Consider the following 13,020-nt stretch of genomic DNA (forward strand, 5'->3'; position numbering starts at 1 on the left):
TTGTGGACATTGTGTAGCCTCTGGCAGGTATTTCTGTGGCTCTTGTGTAGATATTTCTGTAGTTGAACAGTGTGTGTGATTCAGAGGGGGTTGAGGTGGGCACACCATAATCATGTACATATATATCATAGACCATCACTGTCAAGTGTCTGTCTAAGCTGTCCTTAAAACCTCCAATGATAGGGATCATGTCAACTACAGATGTGGCAGGAACCATTGGTAGTATGAGGAGGGAAATTTATGTGAAGCCAACTTGGATCTCCCAGGTTTCTGTGTGTTTGAATTGACATGCCCAAGAAAGGAGGGAGCTGCCAGCTATACATATGATATTTGCTTGCTTACCCTCCCACTCTCTTTACCACTCCATCTTCTAAAATGTTCAGTAATGAAATACTTAATATTGACATTATTAAAGACCCATCATTAGGTTTTAGAGCTAACAACTAGTGAGATTAATGGGGGACCAGCCCACTGTTTAAAGCTCTGTGCTGATCTCGCTGCATCGGTTACACTTGGGTCACATTTGGGATATTTTCTATGCAATATGAGGGTTAAAATTTATTTTTGGTTTTTAAGACAAAAGCTGGGATTCTTCAGAATCTGACTGTTATGTAGCCACATGAAGCACCAACAAGGCCAGTGGGGCAGGAGGGGCCCAGAGCTTGACACCCCTGCTATAAAACATGCAGTGACACAGGGATGTGGTCTGGCATGGGAACCCAGGAGGAGTTGACTCTATTTTTGATGAAGTAAAGAAATCTTAGTCCTGGCAAGGCCATCCTTACCAGTGAAAGAGCAACAGTGTGTGTGGGGAGGTGGATCCAAAGCTGTCCCCAGCTCAGTGTAGCCTTTGCCTAGGACACATGTGTGATAAGAGAGTTTGGGTGAAATATTTGCCATAAACTTAGACTGAGGCCAAGTTTTGGCACCTTTCCTGAGTTTCCAAACACCAGCTAACTGTCCATTCCTGTTTCTGGCTTCCCTCCCAAATGCCAGGAGAGGCTGTCGAAGACTTCCCAAGGTAAATGTCACACCTTTTGGGTGTCCATCCAAACTGAATGGAGGCTCCTAGGGTTTACTTGCTGCTTAACCACTGGCTGGCTGAGGAACTTAGCAGCAGATGGCGAGGAACTGAGAACTTAACACAGCTCCTGGTCTGGGGAAGATCTTAGAGTCAACAGGCAGTAGAATTTAAAGGCCGGGGGCTAGTGCAGCTCTATGGGCCCTGATGGTGCTCCTTGCTCTGAGTAACAAATTTCAGATCATGCCTGGTTCTCTGTACACTTTATATTTAATCTCTCTGTCAACCTGTGTGTGTCTCTCCTGCTCTATCTTTTTTTCTCTCTCTCTCTCTCTCTCCATTTATCAGGTTTTTTTAGTCTAGATTCTTTCTCTCTAGCACCAAATTTTAGAATTCTAATTACCAGTACATCCACGGCAAGTGAACTATCAAGTGGGTCCTCTGCACCATTTCCCCTTTGCAAGAGCAGCCTTTGGGGCAGTCTCATAAAGTGTCTGCCTGAGGAGTACGGCCTCTCGTGGAGTAAGAGGAAATCCCTCTCCCCAGATCTCAGCCCCCTGCCCTCTATTTTGGAGCTTCTTTCCCATGGAGTGGCACTGTAATGAGATGTCACCAGCAGAAAATCTGGGGAGAGTGAGCGAGACAAATGACAAGACTGAGAAACATAAATAGACACACAGACGCTCTGTGTATTAGTGAAATATAATTTCCAGTCACTCATTTGAGCTTTGTCATCTCCCTCTGTACTGTACAGTGTTTGTTTCATGCTGACACATAGATCCGATATACGATAGAGCCTCTATGATAGGTGTCTCTCCCTCTCTCTTAGGTTCATCTGTAAATTACACAATACTAGAACTTTGAAAGTTGACTAATCAATTCATTGGCGAGAGCTGGCTTTTTAAGCCAGCTCTTTCTTTGAGAACAGGCTCAATTGGGGTGCTGATAATGGAACATGGTACTACTTCTCTGGCTTTATGGTTCTTGAAAGAAACACAAATCCAGGCTAGGTTCCCCGACCCACCTCCAAAGATGTCGGCCATCCCTCATGCTAGGATTCTCCCAAGCTGAGCAGGGTTGGGCCTGGGTTGGTATTTGGTTGGGAAACCTCTGATATTGCAGAAGGTGCTCTTTGTGACATTATAGGTGGCACTCTTGCTTCTTGAGTCTGTACCAAGTGGAGAGAGGGGATCTTTGGGAGGACTACATTGAGAGTAATGAGATGAGGTGCTGCTGTCACAGAAAGCTGAGGTACTGATGGTTATTGTCATTAGAGGTCCCATGACACTTTGCTCAAGTGCTGGTGTCCAGGTCACATTCCAGCCCAAGTTATCCCATTGTGCCTCATTAAATTCCCTCTAGAGTTTTGGTTGGATACAAGATTCCTCTTCATTAACTGCCATTAACTTCATTAACTGCCATGTTGTTTAGTTTATTAAACAGTAGCTATGTTCCACCCCAGAGGTGGCTGCATTTCAGTGAGGAGTGACACCATCCCTATATGCCCCTTTCCTTCCTTGTGGGGATATTGTGAGTATTAATTCATGTTTATAAAGAGCCTCACATTCTCAGATGACAGGAACAACAGAAGTGGAAAGTGGTGATTGGTGGTAGCTGTAACATCAGTCTTGCACTGTTGGGTCCTCAAACACAGGCCATGGGGTGCAATCTCTACAGCGTGACCTGAGCAGTGCTTACACCAGTGAGTAGCTCAGACATTCACTCAGCTGAGTAAAAAGAACAGGAGGACTTGTGGCACCTTAGAGACTAACCAATTTATTTGAGCATGAGCTTTCGTGGCCCAACTTGATGATTACTTTAGATAAGCTATTACCAGCAGGACAGTGGGGTGGGAGGGGGTATTGTTTCATGGTCTCTCTGTGTGTATATAATGTCTTCTGCAGTTTCCACGGTATGCATCCGATGAAGTGAGCTGTAGCTCACGAAAGCTCATGCTCAAATAAATTGGTTAGTCTCTAAGGTGCCATAAGTACTCCTTTTCTTTTTGCAAAGACAGACTAACATGGCTGTTACTCTGAAACTCAGCTGAGTGTTGTTCTTCATGTGTTTCTGGTACACCCAAGGTAGTGTCATCTGTAGGTGGAGCAGAGAACTCCAGGCTCTGACAACTAACCTTATTTTGACACTGGGCAGCTTTCTTCCCTTGCCTATGCCTCAGTTTCTCCATCTATGAAGTGGGGATAATTCACATTTACTCATGTCACATGAGGAGGATGGTTGTGAAACATAATGCATTCAAGTATGTTGTTGATAACACCTAACTCTTATATGTATGTTAAGGATTTTGAGACCCTCAACGAAAGGTGCTTATTTAAGTGCAAACGATTCTATTTTTGCAGTTGATAACAGCAATAAGTACCTCCAGGCTGAGCATTTCCAAATGACTTAAGGAACCTCAGCTCCACCTCTCCATCAGTTTGGGCTTATTGATTGGGTTTCCCAGAAGCAGGTAGTACAAGCGGCGTCTGACTGACAGTTTTTCAGCAGGATGAATTGGACTGATGGTAGCATTGAGGTGCTGGCCTTTGAGCCATCCTGCACATTTGTTTTTAGCTGACAGCGGATTTCACAAATATGCAAGGAGGTTTTTGTATCTGATGATAAGTCAATGGTCCCTGTCATGGAGGTTGCAGCAGGTGATAATAAACCATGACAGGATTTGTGTGTTCAGGGCTGAATGCAAAGGTATCTCAATGTCAGTGCTTGCTGATGGGACAGTGTATATCAAAAGAGAGGATAACTGCAGCTATTTTTTTTAATCAGTAATTTTGAACAGTGTGATGAATTAGCTAGCTTTTGTGGGCAGCACTGCCCTCCTGTGGATGGAATCAGAGCTGCTGCACTGTGTGTCCTAGGCCCTGTATTGCTAAGAGCTAATGGAGATTCCCTGTTAGCGTATACAACAGAGGCTGGTACCTTTTGGAACAGGGGGATCTGAGTCTATCTGTGAAAGGTCTAAGCTGCCCAAAGAGACATTGGATTGGTTTGTTCTATTTTTGGGGTTCTAAACTGCTCAATGTGACACTGAATTAGTCCATTCTGTTTTTGAGGGTTCTGCTCTAGAATATAGTATGTTTTGCATCTCACACTTGGGAGGAACAAATAAATTTGTTAGTCTCTAAGGTGCCACAAGTACTCCTTTTCTTTTTGTGAATACAGACTAACACGGCTGCTACTCTGAAACCACACAATATATCAGTGGCTGTTTCATTATTACCACCTGGATTATTTCTTGAGAGCAGGTTGATATGATTTAATGGATTTGGTTACAAAAAGCTGGCTCCATGCTATATTTATGCTGCTCTTTGGATTCCCCTTGCAGCCCTGAACATGCAGGTTTTGTGCATAATATGTTAGACGAAGCCTGTGCTCTGTCACTACCTTTGCATCACTAGAGTTCCTGAAGCCCCTCTCATTGAAATAGTTATGAAATATTTGGCCATGTTTTCCTGCACATGGGCTCCAGAGGCTTTGTCATGGGTGTTTGTGTTAATGCAGAATATCATTTCACTTTTGGAAAACGATGTAGCAATACATTTCTCCCTTCCCATGTCTGTTATGTGCGCTCTCTCGCTCTCTCCATCCAATCAGCCCCCTTTCACTCACTTAGTCTTTTCTACTCTCTCTTCCCTTCTTTCCCAACCTCTCATGCATCAACTTGTTCCTACCTCTTCTTTTTCTTCCCCCCTTTCTATCTTCCCCCCACTTTTCATCTACTTCCTCCTCTCCCTGTCTTTTTCTCTCCACTCGGCCCCCAAGCTGATTCTCCAGGGAGTTTTCTCAAGTAATGGCAGAGCTGTGCTGGGAAATACCCATCTTCACAGAAGGGAAAAAACCCTTAAAAGCTGCCGTAGATCACTGGAGACACTTTGAGAGGATTGTGGTGTTACTGTGTTACTTAGTGCTGCTTATCCAGTTTGTAATTCATATCCTATTTTCTTGGAATGAGCCCTGGGGCAGGCTTTTCCCAGAGCATCACATCAGGATCTGTCTTTGTATTAAGCCTTAAAAAGCAGTAATCCAAGAAAGGAGTGAGATTTTTTTTTTCAAGACAATGTGAGAAGCAGGAACATTCAGAGGGTTTTGTTTTTTAATATGAAAGATGGAAAAACCTGCCAGAGGCTTTTTAAGAGGTTTTCTTAAAGGTTAATTTCTGTTGCCTCTGCCTCCCTCCTCCCAGCTTGGATCACTTCCACCAGTGCCGTACTGAACTGGGTTTGGTGCCACAGGCTTCTTTCTGCATGGGCAGTTGCAGCCTTAGCTGCATTAAAAGAACTGGCTGGTCTGTGCTGGGGGCCATTTGAAGGAGCCTTTCCTGTGAGATCTAATACTGTGGCGTACCATGGCCACAAACACTGCAGATTCTGGGGATTCCCTCTCATGCACACCACAGTCTGCACCCACCTTCCCCCAAGTCTCTGGGAGCTGAGTGGCAGCCTTCTTCCCTTGCCTGAAGCAATGAGGAGAGCAGGCCCATTTGCAGCCCTGGGCCCAAGCCCACATGCAGACCTCTGATCTGTTACTGTTAGCATCTCTCAGGCATTCAGCAACTTGCAGATTCGAGCCTGCGGTATGGTGCTCTTATTCAGTGCCATTGGGCTGTGCATTGTGCTTTGGTTGAAACAGTTCTGTCTGCTTTGATATTTGGGGTCCTGCCCCTTTAAGAGGAATGGGAGGAGAGGGCTGGTTGAAAGAGGAGTGAAAGGACAGAGAGACGATGCTGGTAGCAGAGAGCCAAGGATCTGGTTGTGAGTGTTCTGCAGGCATGATGTGGGAATGGGGTTGAGTTATTTATTGCCATGTCTGAGAAGTTTGGCTATGTAACACCATGAGTGCTAAGATCTGGATATGAATAATTAATTAATTAGAGCCAGTCTCCTGTGGCAAACAACGCCCCTCTCCCATCCCATATACATCCCTGTACAGTTTTCTTATCATGGGATGGATGCTAGTACCTTCCTCTTATGCCAGAGACAGCACTCTGGGCTCCGAATCCCTTCACCACTGCTCCTCCTGCTTGTCATGGCCCTGCATAACCCTTCCCCTTTCTGCTCCTTTTTCTTCCTCTTCTCTTGTGTGCTATTACCAGCAGGACAGTGGGGTGGGAGGAGGTATTGTTTCATGATTTCTGTGTGTATATAAAGTCTGCTGCAGTTTCCACGGTAAACATCTGATGAAGTGAGCTGTAGCTCACGAAAGCTCATGCTCAAATAAATTGGTTAGTCTCTAAGGTGCCACAAGTACTCCTTTTCTTTTTGCGAATACAGACTAACACGGCTGTTCCTCTGAAATCTTGTGTGCTTGGCTCCCTTCTTTACAGCGTTCAGACAGCCAGCCTGGATACAGGCTCCTCCTGCAGAGCTCTGCTTCCCCTCACCTTTGAACTTTACATGTCTGAGTTGGGGCAGGGGTCATACCTCCCTGGCTCTGCTTGCTCAGAGCTTCTCTGTCACACCTAGAGTTTGGAGAATCATCTATAACTTCTGTAACAGATGCATTTTGCCTCTTCCTGTAGATGAATTTGTCTCAATTTTCTGGTCTTTATTTTGTCGTTCCAAATTGTTTGCCATAGAATTCTTTGCTAGTAACGGCTTGGTTACAAGCATTTGATATCCAAGCTATTGTTAATTGGCCTCACAGATCACATGATATAGTATGGGGCGGGTGGTGTGACTCTTACTGTCAGGCTCCCCATCTGAATGTTTGAGATTCAGGATTCCCTTTCTGAGAATATTGGCCCAGCATTCCTTTAAAACTAGATCTGGCTGAGATTGTTCATGGAGATCTTCCTGGAAAAATGAATGCAAAAGGCACATGAACATAGTCACAGCAAATTCATTTAAAAATTCAAGTTTGTACTATCTCCCCAGCTCTGCTTATATTGGAGGTGACTATGATCAAAGCACAGAGATTTGATAGTGAGGCCTGTATTTGTGAGCTGTATCGATCACATCTCACTGCCTGAGTATCCACACAGCACTGGCTAAATTTCCAAACACCTGCGCCAGCCTGCAGTGGACTCAGTCTAGAAACCGCCTGGATTCTCTGCAGTTAATCTCTTTGGCCCCAATTCTGCCGGTACTTAACTCACATGAGTAGCTCTGTTGTCTCCAATAGGGCTACTCATGTAAACAAAGTTACACAGATGCATTAGTGTCTGCAGGAAATGGGTCTTTGGTTATTCCAAATCCTAGGTCAGGAATGGGATGGGATTGGACCAGGTGTGAATTAATGTCCCTGAGACATTGCAATGTACTGTGGCAAACAATGGCATTTAATAGCCTGGCTCAAAGTTGGCAAGAAATTCTTGGCAACACTCTTTGCAACTACTTTTATGCCTTTGTTCAGGCCTGTTCCTGGCACCCAGATAATTAGTTTCCATGAAATTGTGGAATGGCACACGTTTTCAAAGAGAAATTATATTTCAATGCATCTGAGACATGCAGGAGTCCTATTATCACCCTATTATTCCCCTTTTCCCCCCTGAGGCCCCCAAACATGACAGGCTCTCCCCCCCTTTAAACTTGAGCCATTTTGTAAACTTCAAATCCCTGATAAATAACAGTTGCAGCAGATGAACCAGTGGCCCCATCCAGGACCACAGGGAATGGTGCACCAAGCTTGGGTGATCCTATCCAGGACTGCAGGAGATGTGGCCCCAGGCTCAGGTCACCCTGTGGTTTCATCCAGGACAGAGGACTTGATTGTAATGTCTTACTAACCATATGAGAGATGGAGCAAAAGCTCCACAAGCCTCTTCTTTGTCAACCTGATCTTCACTGGCTGTTCATGCAAACATCCTGCCATCCTCTGATTTTCCTGATGGCTGAATCTCAAGACAGATGGTCTTTAGACACACACAGCCCTGCCTGGGAATACACTTCATGAGCAAACAATCCAGGGAAATAAGATTGCTCCATGACATGTCCAAGCTCCTGCTCTTACCACAGCATGGACCAGCTGCAGATGCCAGCATGTGAATCTGACAGCATTGCAAACACGTGCAGTAAGACTCCTGGTCCCTTTCTCGCCATGCTGTGCACTTATCTCAGGTGTCAGACAGTGCCAGATAGAAGCAGCTGAAGCAAGAGGACAGAGCTAATGTAATAACAATGCTTAGCACTTACATGGAGCATTATAAACGCTTCATCCGTCTGGGAGATATCAACCACCCCCATACAAGGGATGGGGAAATTGCATCACAGAGAGGGGAAGCGACTTGACCAAGGTCATATAGCAGGACAGTAGCAGACCCAGGAGTCATGGCTCCCAATGCCCCCTGCCTTGAACCCACTCTGCCCACTCTTTCTCATGCTCTTGCTGTCTCTGCACATGCTTGCTTGCTCTGAGCTCTCGCCGATCATTCTCCTGCTCTGAACTCTCGTGGTCTTTGCATGCTTACTCTCTCTACTCTTTTTTTTTCTCTCACTGCTTTTCTGTCTAAATACGTTGATAAGTCTTTCTCCAAGCTTGTTCTGCTGACTCAGCCCATCAGAATTAACAGGTGAGCAACTTCAGCAGCAGCAGAAAGGCCTGAGCCTGGGGGAAGAAGGGAGCTATCTCTGCTCCAGTGGGAAAGGAAGGGGATGCTCCCTTTGTCTGGACCCTGCTTTGGCCGGAGACCACAGCATCCTCCTCTTCTGCAGGCTGTATACCCTCTCCCCCTGGGGTTCGCTTTGTCTGGGAAAGAGGAGGCCAAGCTCTTCTTCCCGTCACATTCAGCACTACCTGTGCCTGTTTCCCCAGCACCAGAAGTGGCCAGCTCCCACTCGCTTGCATGCCAGGTGCCAGACCCACCTCTGCTCCCAGCCATTTTAAGTTGCTGTTACTCCTGAGGATGAGCTCTTGGGACCTCTGTCATCTCCTTTAATGTTCTACATGTTTGAGGTACTCTGGTGTCTGCTGGAAACCAATGCTTCTTTAAGTTTGTGGGTCTCTTCACCACCCACTTCAGAATCGGCCTCCAGCTTCTGCTGATGCATCCATTGTCCTTAAGATCCATCAGGCCCCTGCCTAAACCAGAGAAGATCTTCTCCAGGCTGCTTCTCCTCTCATCCCTCTAAGGGAACCGTAGGCTCTGCATTGCTGTGGGGAAGGTCTGTGATCCCCAACTGCACTGGCCAGGACCACGTACGTGCTCTGCTTTCTCTTTCCCATGATAGGATCACAGGAGGGAGCAGAGGGGCCCTAAAAGACATCAGACAAAGGAACGTTAAAGGAAATGCTTCTTTCCACAATGTATCTGCAGCACTCATTGCAGCAGGATAACATGGAGGCACATAGCTTATCAAATTACGGTCAAGGGTTTGAAATGTCTGTGAAGCAGGGTTGCCTCTGCAGTTGAACCAGCTGGGATTAATGAAGGGGAAGGGGCCTTGTTCCTCACACTTCAGTACATAAATGGATCAGCAGCTTGAGATCAGAAAGCATGGGATAGTATTGCACAGTGAGGTTCATTAGAAGGGTGATGTGATGGGAAATAACCCCCCCCACACACACACGAGCACTTACGGGGTAAGAGGTGGCGGAGCGCACACCTGGAGGAGGTGCCAGGACCAATGGAGAGAGCTTGGTGGCTACTGTAGGTGAAGGACTTTAGGCCAGAGAGGTAGCACAGGGGCAGGCAGAAAGTGGGCCTTGGGATCCTCTCCCGAGAGGAAGCTCTGGAACAGCATCAGAAAGCTGGGCTGTAGGTGAAGGGAACATGCCTGGATGGGGAACCTGAGAGAAGGCTTGGAAGAAAAGCTGACCCTCAGGGGAAGGGAGTACCCTTGGGGAGCAGGTCCTGAGATAAGGGCAGGACTGGGTGAGGGCTTTGAAAATGGATTTAAGTCCTGAAAGAGGCGCAAAACTAGGAAAGCTGGACTTTGGAAGAAGGCCTGGACTAAATGGAAAAGGACCAATAGAGGGGCCTGCAGGAGACCTCTGGTACTGAGTCTCTGAAGGGAGAGGGCAGCTGGGGAGAAGGAGAGTCCTAAAGCAGACTTGAGGGAAGAGACATGCCAGGGAAGAAGCCCTGAGGGTCAGGAACACAGGAGGAGCAGAGCATTCAGGGAGAGAGTCCTGGGAGGCAGCACCTTGGGGCAGAATAAGGAGGAGCTCGGCAGAGCCTGGTGAAGAGTGTGCAGAGGGTTGATTCTGGGAAGAACAGAAGTGTTTCTGTTTCTTTGAGTTTAGACGTTATTACCAAAGAAAAGGGGCAGACTTAAACTGTGACCTGGGTGGAGGGCCGAGTCATGTGAAGAGGCAGACCCGCTGAAGAGCCAGAGCGGCTGTTGTCGGGGGGGCCCCCAATGAGATGAGAGCGGCTTGGCCATGAGGAGGCACTCTTGTGGTGAGTCCCACCCTCCATAGCGGGTTGTTCTCTTCCACTAGCATTGGCAGCTACTTGAGACAGGATTCCAGACAAGATGGCCCATTGGTTTCTTCAATCCTGGAGTGGTTCTACTGACAAGTAACATATCTGACACTGAGGAGCAGAGCCTTGTCTGGATCAAACTCTAGTGATGAAGCATAATGCTTGCATTGCACATTGTGCCACCCTCCTGCTTTGTGAGCATTCATTGATTCATTCTCTCTGAGAAGCTGTCGGTGGATATTTTTGTCCCCATTTTACAGGCATGCAGGTTGATGTGCAGAGAGAATGCAGGTTGATGTGCTTGACTTTAGCAAAGCTTTTGACACGGTCTCCCACAGTATTCTTGTCAGCAAGTTAAGGAAGTATGGGCTGGATGAATGCACTATAAGGTGGGTAGAAAGCTGGCTAGATTGTCGGGCTCAACGGGTAGTGATCAATGGCTCCATGTCTAGTTGGCAGCCGGTATCAAGTGGAGTGCCCCAAGGGTCGGTCCTGGGGCCAGTTTTGTTCAATATCTTCCTAAATGATCTGGAGGATGGTGTGGATTGCACTCTCAGCAAATTTGCGGATGATACTAAACTGGGAGGAGTGGTAGATACGCTGGAGGGGAGGGATAGGATATAGAAGGACCTAGACAAATTGGAGGATTGGGCCAAAAGAAATCTGATGAGGTTCAATAAGGATAAGTGCAGGGTCCTGCACTTAGGACGGAAGAACCCAATGCATAGCTACAGACTAGGGACCGAATGGCTAGGCAGCAGTTCTGCAGAAAAGGACCTAGGGGTGACAGTGGACGAGAAGCTGGATATGAGTCAGCAGTGTGCCCTTGTTGCCAAGAAGGCCAATGGCATTTTGGGCTGTATAAGTAGGGGCATAGCGAGCAGATCGAGGGACGTGATCGTTCCCCTCTATTCGACATTGGTGATGCCTCATCTGGAGTACTGTGTCCAGTTTTGGGCCCCACACTACAAGAAGGATGTGGATAAACTGGAGAGAGTCCAGCGAAGGGCAACAAAAATGATTAGGGGTCTGGAACACATGAGTTATGAGGAGAGGCTGAGGGAGCTGGGATTGTTTAGCCTGCAGAAGAGAAGAATGAGGGGGGATTTGATAGCTGCTTTCAACTACCTGAAAGGGGGTTCCAAAGAGGATGGCTCTAGACTGTTCTCAATGGTAGCAGATGACAGAATGAGGAGTAATGGTCTCAAGTTGCAGTGGGGGAGGTTTAGATTGGATATTAGGAAAAACTTTTTCACTAAGAGGGTGGTGAAACACTGGAATGCGTTACCTAGGGAGGTGGTAGAATCTCCTTCCTTAGAGGTTTTTAAGGTCAGGCTTGACAAAGCCCTGGCTGGGATGATTTAACTGGGAATTGGTCCTGCTTCGAGCAGGGGGTTGGACTAGATGACCTTCTGGGGTCCCTTCCAACCCTGATATTCTATGATTCTATGAATAAAGGCCTTGCCTTGCACGACAGAGGAGGTGTTAATGTCAGAGGTGGCTCCTATTCACATGCTCATCTGCTGTACCACGCTGCCCCATAGAGCTAGGATTAGGACCCAGGAGCTTCTAGCTACCAGGCCTGTGGTCAAAACAATAGCATACCCTAGCTCCCAGAGTAGGGTTGCCACCCTGGAGTTCTCAGCTCATACCGCCTGTGATGCTAAGCATCCTCATTTCCTCGGCTGGTTGGGTGGGAGACCTGCTCCCAGGGTCACCCATTTGAGGAGCAAGAGATATTTCATCCAGCTGCATACTGTTGACAGAGCCAGATTGATTCCCTGTGGCTCTGTGCAGGTGGGCACCCCAGGTAATTCCTCAGTTGCACAGACCTCTGCAGAGAGCCTGAAAGCCTGAATGCATCCAGCCAGGGATGCTGCGCTTAGTTGCTGTGGCAACGGGGCCTGTTGCTTTTTCACATTGGTCCCTTTTGCAGCTATTCAACTTTGGTGCCTTTGTTCCCAAGCAGGGAGAGTTGGAGATTTGGTGGGAGGAAGGACGGGGGAAGAGAGACAGCTGAGGACGAATGGGGAAATGCTGCCTATCTGCTGTCAAGGAGCAGCATGTGAGGGGAGACAGGAAGAGCTGTGACTTCGACGCCAAGCTCAACAGCTCTCATGCCATGCATCACAGCTGCCCTGTTATCTGTCCCCGGCAGAAGAGAGAGCTTGGGTGAGACACAAAGAATGCAAATGAGGCCCTGTCGTTACTGTAATAACCATGGAAGCTGATAAGGCAGCAGCGGCTGCCTCCTACCTGTTGCCCCCCAGGGGACTGCTTCAGGGATCCTGGCAGATGGAACAGCATTCTTTTGGGGGATAAAATACTGCAGCACCCTACTCTACATCCATGCTATGATGCCCGCCCTGTGATGCTCTTTGCCCTCTCTGCAGCACCTGCCCTGTGGTTCCAGCAATGCATTGTGCCTCCACTGCAATGTCTTTCCTGTGGTGCTCTGCTTCTGCCCTAAGGGGCTCAGCACCTCCTGGCACCTCAGGGACCATGTCCCTAGCCTCGGTTTGCCAGAAGCTGGGAATGGGCGACAGGGGATGGATCGCTTGGTGGTTACCTGTTGTGTTTGTTCCCTCTGGGGCACCTGGCATTGGCCGTTGTAGGAAGA

The 13,020-nt window shown here is 47.5% G+C and overlaps 1 protein-coding gene across 2 annotated transcripts in view; it reads left to right on the forward strand.

The window, feature by feature from the left end:
- The window catches only part of ASIC1 (acid sensing ion channel subunit 1), a 122,145-nt gene that overhangs the window by 6,190 nt on the left and 102,935 nt on the right, over window positions 1-13,020 (forward strand). The window lies entirely within an intron of this gene.

This window comes from Lepidochelys kempii, chromosome 20 (genome assembly GCF_965140265.1).
Source record: "Lepidochelys kempii isolate rLepKem1 chromosome 20, rLepKem1.hap2, whole genome shotgun sequence".
Lineage (NCBI taxonomy): Eukaryota > Metazoa > Chordata > Testudines > Cheloniidae > Lepidochelys > Lepidochelys kempii.